Source organism: Chlorocebus sabaeus, chromosome 22, assembly GCF_047675955.1.
Source record: "Chlorocebus sabaeus isolate Y175 chromosome 22, mChlSab1.0.hap1, whole genome shotgun sequence".
NCBI lineage: Eukaryota > Metazoa > Chordata > Mammalia > Primates > Cercopithecidae > Chlorocebus > Chlorocebus sabaeus.
This window is the reverse complement of record NC_132925.1, coordinates 94,653,883-94,667,152: the sequence shown is the minus strand read 5'-3', so window position 1 is coordinate 94,667,152 and position 13,270 is coordinate 94,653,883. Positions and strand designations below refer to the sequence as shown.

Below are 13,270 nucleotides of genomic sequence, written 5' to 3'. Positions count from 1 at the left end.
TTCTTGGGGAGGCTGAGCCTGTCCAGGCTGCCCCAATCCTTCTTGTGGACAAAGGTGGGAAATCATCTCCTAGGAGCGTCACACCTTTCTCCGTGTCCTTAATCATGAGAATAGAGGTAGCTCTGCCCTCTGGGAGCCCACAGTCCATCAAGGGAGGCAGAACTTGGAACATGACCCTGCTCACATCCCCACCTCTGGGAGGGCCTGTAGTGTGAGCTAAAGGGGATCTGAGATTTAATCTTCTAGTCTACTTCTGTCCTTGTGCAGACAGATGGGAAAACTGAGAACTAGAGGGAAGGGAGAGGATGAGAAACAAAGGGAGGCTCTTGGTTCTCCCCCACTGAATCGAGGACAAATTCATCAAGAGAAAGAAATCTTGACAAAAATCTAAACACTCTTTAAAAATATTTATGCTGACCAGGAGGGTGAAAGCAGATTTGTCTTTTCTCCTCATTCTAAGCAGGTATGTATATCCCAGCATCTTTTCCTAGCATCCATAACACCATTGTTTCCCACGACAGTACTAGAATGGCAGTGTATTGAATGCAAAATATCAGAAATATTGCTTGACAAGTTAAGCCTAAGGAGCAAGTTATTTCATTACTATTTCATCTCTCCAAAGTTTGCTGAGCTGTCTTTCTTGGGATAGTTGACACCAGCTTTCTAAAAATGGAATGAGGGTCACTAATTCCCAAATATGAAGTATTAACGATGGTTCCAGAAAGTGGCAGCAACAAGAAAGAAGAAAAACAGGGAGGCACTTCAGCATCCTTTGCATGACAATCCAACTATATAATTGAAGTAAAGATGTCCTGACATACTGTCCTGGTCCTCCAAGTGGAGTGTGAACAAAGCATTGCCAAGGATGGACATGTTTTGTCTTTACAAACATGGCTGAATGGAAGGAGTAAATTTTAAAAGGTTATTTCTGAACTGGAAAGCAGTGTAGGTAACTATAATCTAGTGCTAGAGAAAAATGCCAGATTGAAAGGTAAATTTTCAGCTGGGTCCAGTAGCTTATGCCTGTAATCCCAGCACTTTGGGAGGCCAAGGTGGGTGGATAACTTGAGGTCAGGAGTTGGAGACCAGCCTGGCCAACATGGTGAAACCGCATCTCTACTAAAAATACAAAAATTAGCTGGGTGTGGTGGCGGGCTCCTGTAGTCCCAGCTACTCAGGAGACTCAGACAGGAGAATTGCTTGAATCTGGGAGGCGGAGGTTGCAGAGCTGAGATTGCACTATTCCACTCCAGCCTGGGCGACAGAGTAAGACTCTCTCTCAAAAAAGAAAAAAAAAAAAAAGAAGGTAAGAAGGTGAGTCTTAAAACAGACTGTTCCATCTAATTTTGACCTCTTCTGAAACCCTGCAAAGGCTATAAAACAGGGATTTGAAAAAAAATTACATAAGCCCACAAAGGTGAGAAGAACAGAGAGAAGACAACAGCAAAATCACCCGGGAAGCTAGACAGCAGTTGGACTAGTGGTAGCTGCCTTAGAAGCCTGGAGATGGCAGAACCCTAAGCCAGTAGTGGGAAAACTGAGAAATAACACGATTAACACAGAAATCCTCAAAAAAGATCCTCAGGAAATGGCAGCACAAGGTATTCTGGAACTGGAGGGTGAAAGAGGAGTTAAAACAAGAAAGGCTGGGAGAAAGCTGTTTGAGAAGTACTGTAGTTAGATCCCGGAACCCATCCACCGTTACCCCGTCTGGGCAACAGTCCCTCATCCATCCAGCTTCCAGTGTTGTTCTTGAGAAATCCAAAACCATTCCTATTTTTGTTATTTTCTTTGAGACCCTTTTCTTGCCTCTAAAGCTGTAGAATCTTCCTTTTGGTCATTGGTTGCTGAAATTTCACCATAATGTGCCTTGATATGAGTCTGCCTATATTATCCATCTTTAGATCTTGACAAGTTAGAGGGTTGATAAGTTTAACAGCTTTAGTGTTGTTTTCTGGAGAGATTAAAACCTAGGGATGTGGGCTGAGGGATGCCAGGCATAGCTGAAGATATAGGAAACATTGTAAAAGTAGGTAAATAAAGGGAAGATATGCATTCTGATATCTTCCTGATATCCCCAGCTGTCTGGCCCCACCTGCCTCCGAGGATGAGACAAAAGGGCTTTGTTATCCATATTGGGGATGGAAAAAGTTTTCTTCTGGGGAGTCTGACCAGCACAGGAGGAAAGACCCAAACATACGGACATTTGACCCTCATAAACAGGCCAACCAGCTTCCTACCATGAAGCTTTCAATTGATTAAGCCCCACCAACTTAGCTTTTTAATATCTCATTTTAATTTTAATTTCTATTTTTTTTTTTTTGAAATGGAGTCTCGCTCTGTTGCCTAGACTGGAGTGTAATGGCGCAATCTCGGCTCACTGCAAACTCCGCCTCCTGGGTTCAAGTGATTCTCCTGCCTCAGCCTCCCAAGTAGCTGGGACTACAGGTACACACTACCACGCCTGGCTAAGTTTTGTATTTTTAGTAGAGACGAGGTTTCACCATATTGGCCAGACTGTTCTTGAACTCCTGACCTCATGTAATCCACCTATCTCAGCCTCCCATAGTGCTGGGATTACAGGCGTGAGCCACTGCACCTGGCCAATATCTCACTTTTAAACATGAGCAATCAGGATTTCAGGATATCTGAGGAGAGCTTCTAACATAATAGAGTCAAAGCCAACCAAGTAACCAAACTGAAAAAAAAAAAAGAAGAAAGAAGCAACCTGAAAGAGACTATACAAAGAGAAGAAAATAAAAGGAAGCAAAACAAAACAATTACTAACTCTTAGAGTGATGTAGGCAACTATAATTTGGTGCCAGACAACATTCTCTTTATGAAGCAGGAACACCATGTTATAAAAAACAAAACAAGGCCCAGCGTGGTGGCTCATGCCTGTATTCCCAGCACTTTGGGAGGCCGAGGTGGGCGTATCACCTGAGGTTGGGAGTTCGAGACCAGCCTGACCAATATGGAGAAACCCTGTCTCTACTAAAAACACAAAGAGTTAGCCGGCGTGGTGGCACATGCCTGTAATCAGAGGCAGGAGAATCTCTAGAACCCAGGAGGCGGAGGTTGTGGTGAGCCGGGATCGCTCCATTGCACTCCGGCCTGGGCAACAAGAGCGAAACTCTGTCTCAAAAACAGAACAAAACAAAACAAACAAAAACCGATTCAGAGAACCACAAAAAAATTCTTGGAAATGAAAAAAGTGATTGTAGATAAAAATAATAATAATAAATAAATAGAAGAGTTAGAAGTGTTCCCAGAAAGTAAAGCAAAAAGACAAAAGAGATAAAAAGTGGAGGGAAAAGTAAAGAAAATTTGCGGTCCAGTTCAGAAGATCCAATATCTGAAAAATATGTTTCCTAGAAAGAGAGAGCAGATGAAACAGAGGAGGTGACATCCTCAATAATGTAATTCAAGAAATTCTCCAGGCCTGAATGACATGAGTTTCCAGATTAAAAGACTCATGGAGTGTCCTGCACAATGGATAATATAGGCAGACTCACGTCAAGGCACATCATGGTGAAATATCAGAAACCAATAACAAAAAGAAGATTCTAGGCTGGGCGTGGTGTCTCACGCCTGGGTAATCCCAACTATTCATGAGGCTGAGACACGAGAATCACTTGAACTCGGGGGACGAAGGTTGCAGTGAGCCAAGATTGCACCACCGTACTCCAGCGTGGGTGATGGAGTGAGACTCTGTCTCAAACAACAAACAACAAAAAAGATTCTGTAGCTTCCAGAGGCAAGAAAAGGGTCTCACAGAAAAGAACAAAAATCAAAGTGGTTTTGGATTTCTCGAGAACAACATTGGAATCTGGAAAACAATGAAGCAATACTGTCAAAATTCTGAAGAAAGATAACTTCCAAATTAGAATTCTATACCCAGCCAAACTATCAATTAAACAATACGGTAGAAAAATGACACTTTTAAACGTTCAAGATCTTAAAAAACCTCCAAACTTCCTATATACCTCTTCTCAAGAATATACTGGAAGATGTGTTCCATTAAAACAAAAAATGCATGCAACACAGGGAGGAGTGGATACAGGTTTTTTGGGGATAAACATAATCACCTTAAGAAAAATAATACAAAATTGCAAATAGAAAATCAAATGTGGGGCCAGGCATGTTGGCTCACACCTGTATTCCCAGCACTTTGGGAGGCTGGGATGGGCAGATCACCTGAGGTCAGGAGTTCAAGACCAGCCTGGCCAACATGGCGAAACCCTGTCTCTACTAAAACTACAAAAATTAGCCAGGCATGGTGGTGCATGCCTGTAATCCTAGCTACTTGGGAGGCTGAGGCAGGAGAATGGTTTGAACCTGGGAGGCAGAGGTTGCAGTGAGCTGATATGGCACCACTGCACTCCAGCCTAGGTGACAGGGCAAGACTCCTGTCAAAAAAAAAAAAAAAAAAAGGAGAGAGAGAAAGAAAAGAGAAGAAAATCAGGTGTGAAAAATATTGCTGTGTTTAGACTGAGGAAAGAAATCTCAATGAATTACAAATGGGAAAATTATCACAAATGTTCCAAAATCCAGAAAAAATAACACAATATTTTTACTGTTAATTGCCTGGTACAACTCTAAGTCATTCTCCAGGTCATTTTGCCAGATGCATCAGATAAGATGCAACTGATATGTTGAGATGCATAAGACATGTGAATTCACATGCAGAAATACTCACTGTCCACGGAACCATTATAGTTTTGTGCCCTATAAATACAGAAATTCGTATAAATTCCATTTGTGTGATTCCTATTAACTATAAAGATCAAAATAGTATAGTGCATTCAAAATAATACTGCTGATTACCAATTTGTTTCTTACAGAAAAAAAAGTCCATCATTTTTGATAAACCATGATGAGTTGCATGTTCTGCTTAAAATTTTAGCTTTGATAATTGGGAAAGTTTTCCACAGACTAGCTTCTTCTGGATCTGTACATTTCACTTTATTCCTCCTCCTCCGCTATGCACATACTCTGGGTGTTGGACACTGTAGCACAGGTTCATAATGTAATACCACCTCTGGCCTTGCTCCTTCTGGTCACCTCACCTTGTGACTGAGCCCAGTGGTTGGGAGGAGTATTCCTGGAAGCCATTACTACAATGTGAGAACAAGCAATGGCTTAACTACACATGAGTGTGACCGTGAATCAAGTAAATATATCCCACCAAACCCTAATTATAATTAATGTATGTCTGAGTTAACATCCCTTTAGCCAGATCCCAAAATGCCCACAGCCACTCAATGCTACATTGTATAAGGGGGAGTTTGATGGAGAGAAAGTGGAGGGAGGGCTTTTTTTGCAGTCAAAATACGTGCCTTTGCAAATTTGACAAAGACCTATGACCAGGGAAGCACATTGGAGATTTAACTTCTTGGTGTATTTGCCTCTAGATATATGAAGTACAGATACATCCCGAGGGAGAGTCAAAGAATTCCCAGGGTGATATGCTGCAGACTTAGAGAGCCCAGCATCCAGACTGAGTCAAGCTATAAACATACGGCCAACTATGCAGAGCCCGGAATTCCACAGCCACCCTTCTCTCCCAGGTGAACAGATGGGCGGAGTTAAATCAAATGGAGCCATCGCTTTTAGTAACGAGATTCTCAAATAATAATGCTGCTTGGTCAAGACCACCCCCCGGCCCCAGACACAAACCTGTGCTCTGCAAATACCCTTGAGCCACATACACCTGAGCAAGCACAGAGAAGGAGCCTGCACCAGCCCTGGATACCTACCTGGCTTTTTACATGAGAGAAGAATAAACGTCTCTTTTTTCAGTTTCCAGCCTGAACCTCATCCTAAGGCGGGCATAGGAGATTTTTCTGGTGCTGTGGAAAATGTAAGGGAGAGCAAACCCATATGATTCACTGCAGATACAGGACCTGACCTAAATGGGTGAGATGGAATGGCTCCGTGACTGTCAATGCGAATTCTGCAGTCAGATGTCCTGGATTCAAACACTGTCTCTTGCCAGGCACGGTGGCTCACGCCTGTAATCCCAGTGATTTGGGAGACTGAGGCAAGCCTGGCCAACATGGTGAAACTCCCTCTCTACTAAAAATACAAAAATTAGCCAGGCATGGTAGTATGGTCCTGTAGTCCCAGCTACTCGGGAGGATAAGGCCAGAGAATCACTTGAACCCAGGAGGTGGAGGTTGCGGTGAGCTGTGATTGCACCACTGCACTCCAGCCTGGGTGACAGAGCAAGACTCCATCTCAAACAAAAACAAATACAAATACTGCCTCTGCAACTTTACTGGCTTATGCCAACTCCTTTCACCTATATATGCCTCAGTTTCCTCATCCATGAACTGGGTCCATGAATAGGGTGTTGTAAAGATTAATGAGGTGTTATATATATGTAACACATTTAGCACAGTGCTTGGCACGTGGTAAATGCACAGTAAAGTTAGCTGAGATTGCCTGTGTCGTGAGCAAAGGATGAAAGGAGTGGGTATCAGCTTAGTGGGGAGGGAATCTGTGGAAGTGGAGTGCAGAGTTCTGGAAAGAGAAGGCTACAGACAAATTTCTTCACAGTCTCATTCAAATCTGAAAGTGTCAGCTCCTCAAGGCAAGAAACTGTGTTTTACTCATCTTTATATTTCTGGAGCTGAAGATAGGGATTGAGTAAATGCTTAACAAATAGTTGGGGAATGAATGAACTCATTAGCCAAGGATGTGTGGATTACCCCACCAATTGGGCCACTGAACCCAGGGAGCTCTTTGAAACTTGTGACCCTGGAAAGATGAATGCACAGTTCATTTTAAAAAGGGGGTAGGGCCCCTGGTCGAATGAGGTCGCTGTGGCCATGTTGGGTATCTAGAGCAGCCTCCCTGGCCTTGTAGGATGGGCCAGAGTCCGGTGGGCCAGGACTTTATCCAGTTTGAACAGAGGGTGGAAGAAACATCTGTCCAAATCAGGTAACTTCTTGGAAACTTTGCTTTCCAGTGATTAAGCAAATTAATAAAGTTAAAGTTATTTCAGTGCACAAATAGCTCTTAGTGTCACTGTCAATGTCAACTACTGTTTGAGGGAGAAAACTTCCCATTCACAGTTTGAGCAGAGCTTCTTTGTGAGCCTCAAAACAGAAGAGTTTGCCATTGTCTCAGAATGAAATAGAAGTTCCTTGGGAATGACTGACTTTGCCAAGTAATTTGCCCAGCGGTAACCACAAGGTATAATTTCAGTCTTAGGATGAGTAAGACAAATAAGAACAATCCTTGCAGAGCAGCTAGTCATGCTGCCGTGGATGGGGTCTGAATGAACTCAGTTCTGCATGACTCAGGAACTCGGCAGCAGGCAGCTGAGCACCTTCTGAGGTCACCCCAAAGCAACCAGAGGCCTGGGATCCATGCACCATCACCTCCCCAAACTATACCATCTAAGAGGTCAAGCTGAAATGCCCAGGGGCAAAAAGAGAGGAAAAGTATAGCTGTGTACTCCTTTCTTAAGCTTGTGCAACCAGCTCTCAGTAAGTCACTTGCCCACAGGGTAGAGAGAGCCATACCCTGCCCATCCCTGGAGTCTGCACCACCCTCGGATATGATCCATCCCCATGTCAGGCCTCTGCTTGCCAGGCTTGCTTGTTTCTTTTCTATGTGTTTCCTTGAAATTTGGAAAGAACACAGCTTTAGTAGGAATCTCAGGGATTTTCCTCCCCCTGGAGAGGGAATTGAGTCATATCATTGTTGAGCAGGAGGACTTGGAGCTCATCTGGTTGACACCTCCCTGATCGATGCAGGCCTGGGAAGGGTGACACAGTTGAGTCAAATAGAAGGTGACCTTCAGAGCAGAAGCCAAGTGTCCATCCAATAGTTCATGAGCTTTCCTTTCTGAAAAATCTTGGTTCCTGGCTGAGTGCTCTGGCTCTTGCCTATAATCCTAGCACTTTGGGAGGCTGAGGCAGGAGGAGAGCTTGATGTTAGGAATTTGAGACCAGCCTGGGCAACATAGTGAGATCCTGTCTTTACAAATACATTTTAAAAATTCGCCAGGTGTGTGCCTGGTCCCCTTTTTAAAAATTGTGGTAGAATACGTATATAACATAACATTTGGCATTTTAACCATTTTTAAGTGTGCAGTTTAGTGGCATTAGTACATTCACATTGTCTTGCAGCTGTCACCACCCTCCATCTCCAGAGCTTTTCCTTCTTCCCAAACGGAAACTCTGTGCCCATTAAACTATAACTCCCCTTCCCTGCTGCCCTCCAGCCCCTGTCATCCACCACTCTACTTTCTGTCTCTGTGAATTTGCCTATTCTAAGTACCTCATGTAAATGGAATTGTATAATATTTGTCCATTTGAGACTGGCCTACTTCACTTAGCATAAGGTCCTTCAGATTCTTCCATGTTGTCGCATGTCACAATTTCCTTCCTTCCCAAAGCTGAATAATATTCCATTGTATAGATATACATACACAACACAATTTGTTTATCCATTTATCTGTCAATGGACACTTGGATTGTTTCCACCCTTTGACTGTTGTGAGTAATGCTGCTCTGAACCATGGTTGTACAAATATCTCTTCAAGATGCTGTTTTCAGTTCTTTTGTGTATATACCCAGAGTAGAATTGCTGGATCATATAATAATTCCATGTTTAATGTTTTGAGGAATCCCATATATACTCTTTTTAACAAGCATAATACAATGCCATTGTCACTCCTACAAATAAATGAATCATGCATGACTCCTTAATCGCATTTAATATCCAGTCACTGTCAGGTTTCCGATTGTCTTATCAATGTTATTTTAAAAATAGTTTAGGCCAGGCATGGTGGCTTATGCCTGTAATGCCAGCACTTTGGGAGGCTGGGGCGGGAGGATCGCTTGAACTCAGGAGTTCAAGACCAACCTAGGAGACGTGGTAAATCCCGTCTCTACTAAAAACACAAAAAGTAGGCAGGGGTGGTAGTGTGTGCCTGTGGTCCCAGCTACTGGGGAAGCTGAGGTGGGAGGATCGCTTGGGCCTGGGAACCTGGGACGTGGAGGCTGCAGTGAGCTGAGAACGCACCACTGCTCTCCAGCCTGGGCGATAGAGCAAGACTCTGTCTCAAAAGATAGACAGACAGATAGATAGATAGATAGATAGATAGATAGATAGATAGATAGATAAAAGTTTCATTGTTTGAATCAGGATCCAAATAGAGTTCCTATATTACAATTGGTTGGTATGTCTTTCTAAAAAAATAAACTTAATTTTGGAATCATATTTACAGAAAAACTGCAAAGGTACTACAGAGAACGCTCATGCACTTGTTCTAATGTCAATATCTTGCGTATTACTGTATATTTGTCAAAACTAAAAAAGTAATATCAGCACTTTACTATGAGCAAACTGCAGACTTTATTCAAATTTTACTCCTTTTTCTATGAATGTCCTCTTTCTGTTTCAAGATCCCATCCAGGACCCCATACTGCATTTAGTTATTGTGTCTCAGACTCCTCCCATTGGTGACAAGTCCTCAGGTTTTGTTTTTCATGATCGTGAAAATTTTGAAGAGTAGTGGTCAGGTATTTTGCAGAATTTTCCCTCAATTTGGGTTTGTCCAATGTTTTTGTAATGATTAGCTGGGATTAAGACAGTTTGGCAAGGCCGGGCATGGTGGCTCACACTTGTAATCCCAGCACTTTAGGAGGCTGAAGTGGGTGGATCGCTTGAGGTCAGGAGTTTGAGACCAGCCTGGCCAACATGGCAAAATCCCATCTTTACTAAAAATACAAAAATTAGCCAGGTGTGGTGGCGCATGCCTGTAATCCCAGCTACTTAGGAGGCTGAGGCACGATAATCACTTGAACCTGGGAGGTGGAGGTTGCAGTGAGCCGAGATTGCACCACTGCACTCCAGCGTGGGTGACAGAGTGAGACTCTATCTCAAAAAAAACAAAAAACAAAAAACAAAAAAAAACCTAAAAAGAACTATTTGGGAAGGATTTCACAGAGGTGATGTGCCCATCTCGTCAGAGTGCATCAGGGGTACATGATGTCCCCACAACATCTCTGGTGATGTTAACCTTCGTCGCTTGGTTAAGGTGGTGTCTGCTAGGTTTCTCTACTAGTAAGTTACTAAATTTCCCCTTTCCGTACTCTGTTATTTGGAAATGAGGCACTAAGTCCATAATATGTCTGTAAATCTATTTTAATTTATAAAATAAAGTCTGTATAGAGGGGAACCTTCTCTTTCTATCTTTTCTTTTCTTTTTTTCCGAAATTTATTTGCTGAGGAAATCAGGTCATTTATTTGTCTCGTACTGTGTCCTGCAGTATGATGTTATTTTACACCTTCCCTTGCCCTCTGTATTTCCTATAAGCTGGTATTTGGAACTGGAGGCCTGATCTCCTTCCTGTTTCACTCCTTCAGCAGGACCACTTCCTGAGTAGAGTTGTAGACTTCTGTCAGGAGGCTCCTGGTATCTCTTTTTTGTGAAGTTAGCAGCTATTGATTCTCCTGGTATCTCTTTTTTGTGAAGTTAGCAGCTATTGATTCTAATAACACCTTTAAGTTCCCTCAGGACTTACCTTATCAAAGTACTTTCGTAAGTGAAGACAACTCTTTTTCTCCCCCCACTGCACATAGTATCTTCAGGAAATCGAAGTTATTGCCATGGTAAAGAGCACTGTTATTTTATACACAATTAAGAAGAAAAAAGCACTGCAAATTAATCTACAATACAATGCTTTCTTACATTGTCAGTATAATTTTGAGGCAAACTGAAGAATACCAAGGGTGAGTTACCATTTTCCTTTTTAACTAAACTCATAGTTTTATTTTTCCCTCAGTTGAATCTCATTTTCTAGAAGTCAAGCCAACATCAGTGGGAAGCCTCTGCTGATGGATACCTGGTGTGCTGATGGCAGCCTGTACAGCATGGGCGTGGGTCACACCAGCTTTAATGGCATGACTTCGGCCCTTCCTTCCTCTATCCCATGGATTCAGCAGTTTCTCCTGTCCTTCCTTGCATTGCTTGGTGTGCGGTCTGTTCTTCTGCCTGCTTCTCTGTGACAAGACAGCTTATTCTAATTCTGTGTCTTTGACATTCTTGCCTAAGTCCCATAAGCACTTGGTTATAGCTTTGCAAGAAAATATAGAATTATAGCCATTCCTCTAGTGACAAATATTTGCTACTCTCCTATTAAACATCTGCCCCACTGCTGTATTTCCATGCGTCACTGCACCCACACCAACTTTTAGTTTCCTTATTGAATCGGGTTACAATCTTTTTGATGCTATTTTATTTTAGGTTCAAGGGGTACATGTGCAGGTTTGTTACATGGGTAAATTGCATGTCGTAGGGGTTTGGTGTACAGATAATTTTGTCACCCAGGTAATCGGCATAATGCCTGATAGATAGTTTTTCAATCCTCACCCTCCTCGCATTCTTCACCCTCAAGTAGGCCCTGGTGGTGTTTGTTCCCTTCTTTGTGTCCATGTGTACTCAGTGTTTAGCTCCCACTTCTAAGTGAGAACACCTGGAGACCATGGATTTGGTTTTCTGTTCCTGTGTTAATTCACTTAGGATAATGGCCTCCAGTTCCATCTGTGTTGCTGCAAGGGACATGATTTCATTCTTTATTATGGCTGCATAGTATTCCGTGGTGTATATGGACCATATTTTTTTTTATTTAGTTCACCGTTGATGGACATCTAGGTTGATTTTATGTCTTTGCTATTGTTAAGAGTGCTGCAGTTAACATACATGTGCATGTGTCTTTACAGTAGAATGATTTACATTCCTTTGGGTATGTACTCAATAGTGGGCTTGCTTGGGTCAAATGGTGGTTCTATTTTAAATTCTCTGAGAAAACTTCAGACGACTTTCCACAGTGGCTGAACTAATTTACCTTCCCACCAGCAGTGTATAAGTGTTCCCTTTTCTCTGCCATCTCGCCAGCATCTGTTATTTTTTGACTTTTTAATAATAGCAATTGTTTGATGATTTTTTTTTCACATGGAAGTTTTCGGTTTATTAATCTTCTTGTGAAAAACCCACAACAGCCACAGATAACATCATTGCAGCACCTTTACTCCTTCGGCTTTTTGCCAGCACCAACACTGGCCTTTGCAGTCCTCCTGGTTTTTTCATTCTGTTCTTGTGTTCCTTTCGTTGCTTTCTTGAGGTCTTTTTCTTCTCATACAGGCAATGTCTTGCAAGTCTATGTTTGGGTTCATTTTTCTTTTCATAATCCAGGGAATCGTAAATCATGCCAAAGCCAGTTGTCTTGCCACCACCAAAATGAGTTCTGAATCCAAATACAAAGATGACGTCCAGTGTGGTCTTGTACATTTTGGCTAGTTTTTCCCAAATTTCTGTGTTAGGCACTATCACCTTCCCAGGGTGAATGACATCAATGGCCATTTGTTTCCTCTGAAGTCGTTGGTTGGTCATGAACTTGCCAGTGCGGATAGTTACTGTGTCGTTCATGATGGCGGTCTATCCTCAGACAGCCAGGGAAGAAAAAAGCGGGTGATGCTTTAAATGGTAATGAAGCTCCATAGCTGTAGAACCAACCATGCACATACTTCAATTGAAGGTGATGCCAATATGAATAGTTATGGTCAAAGGTCGGCACGCACTGTCATAACAACCATGTCAGAGATGCCCGACTGTGAAAGGCTGCCCAATTTCAGATGTGTTACAAGTTTTTAGGCCGGGCATGGTGGCTCACACCTGTAATCCCAGCACTTTGGGAGGCCAAGGTGAGCGGATCACTTGAGGCCAGGAGTTCAAGACCAGCCTGGCCAACATGGTGAATCCCCATCTCTACTAAAAATACAAAAAATTTAGCCTGATGTAGTGGCGGTCACCTGTAATCCCAGCTACTTGGGAGGCTGAGGCAGGAGAATCGCCCGAACCTGGGAGGTGAATCTTGCAGTGAGCCAAGATCATGCTACTGTACTCCAGCCTGGGCCACAGAGAGAGACTCCACCTCAAAAAAAAGTTTTTAAAATGTGCATCTTAGAATCAATGAAATACAGGTTTCTGGTTATGTGGGTGACGAGAACCCTGTTTTATTTATCTGGGTGACCTTCCCACAGCATGTAGCTCAGTGCTTACATGGGATTTCAAAAACATTTGTTTTCGGAATGAAGCCAACAGTTAATCAATATATATATTTATTGAGCATTTACCAGGAACAAGATCTACTGGAAATGCATATTTGAAAACCCAAACCAATCCCTTTTTCTTAAAATAGTAATTTGATTTTCCTCATCCTTATTACATTTCTGTAGCTGTTCTTAGCCA

The 13,270-nt window shown here is 42.6% G+C and overlaps 1 pseudogene; it reads right to left on the bottom strand.

Moving 5' to 3' along the window:
- Window positions 1-11,963: 11,963 nt before the first annotated feature.
- Window positions 11,964-12,448, bottom strand: LOC103227514 (small ribosomal subunit protein eS24-like; annotated as a pseudogene).
- Window positions 12,449-13,270: the final 822 nt, after the last annotated feature.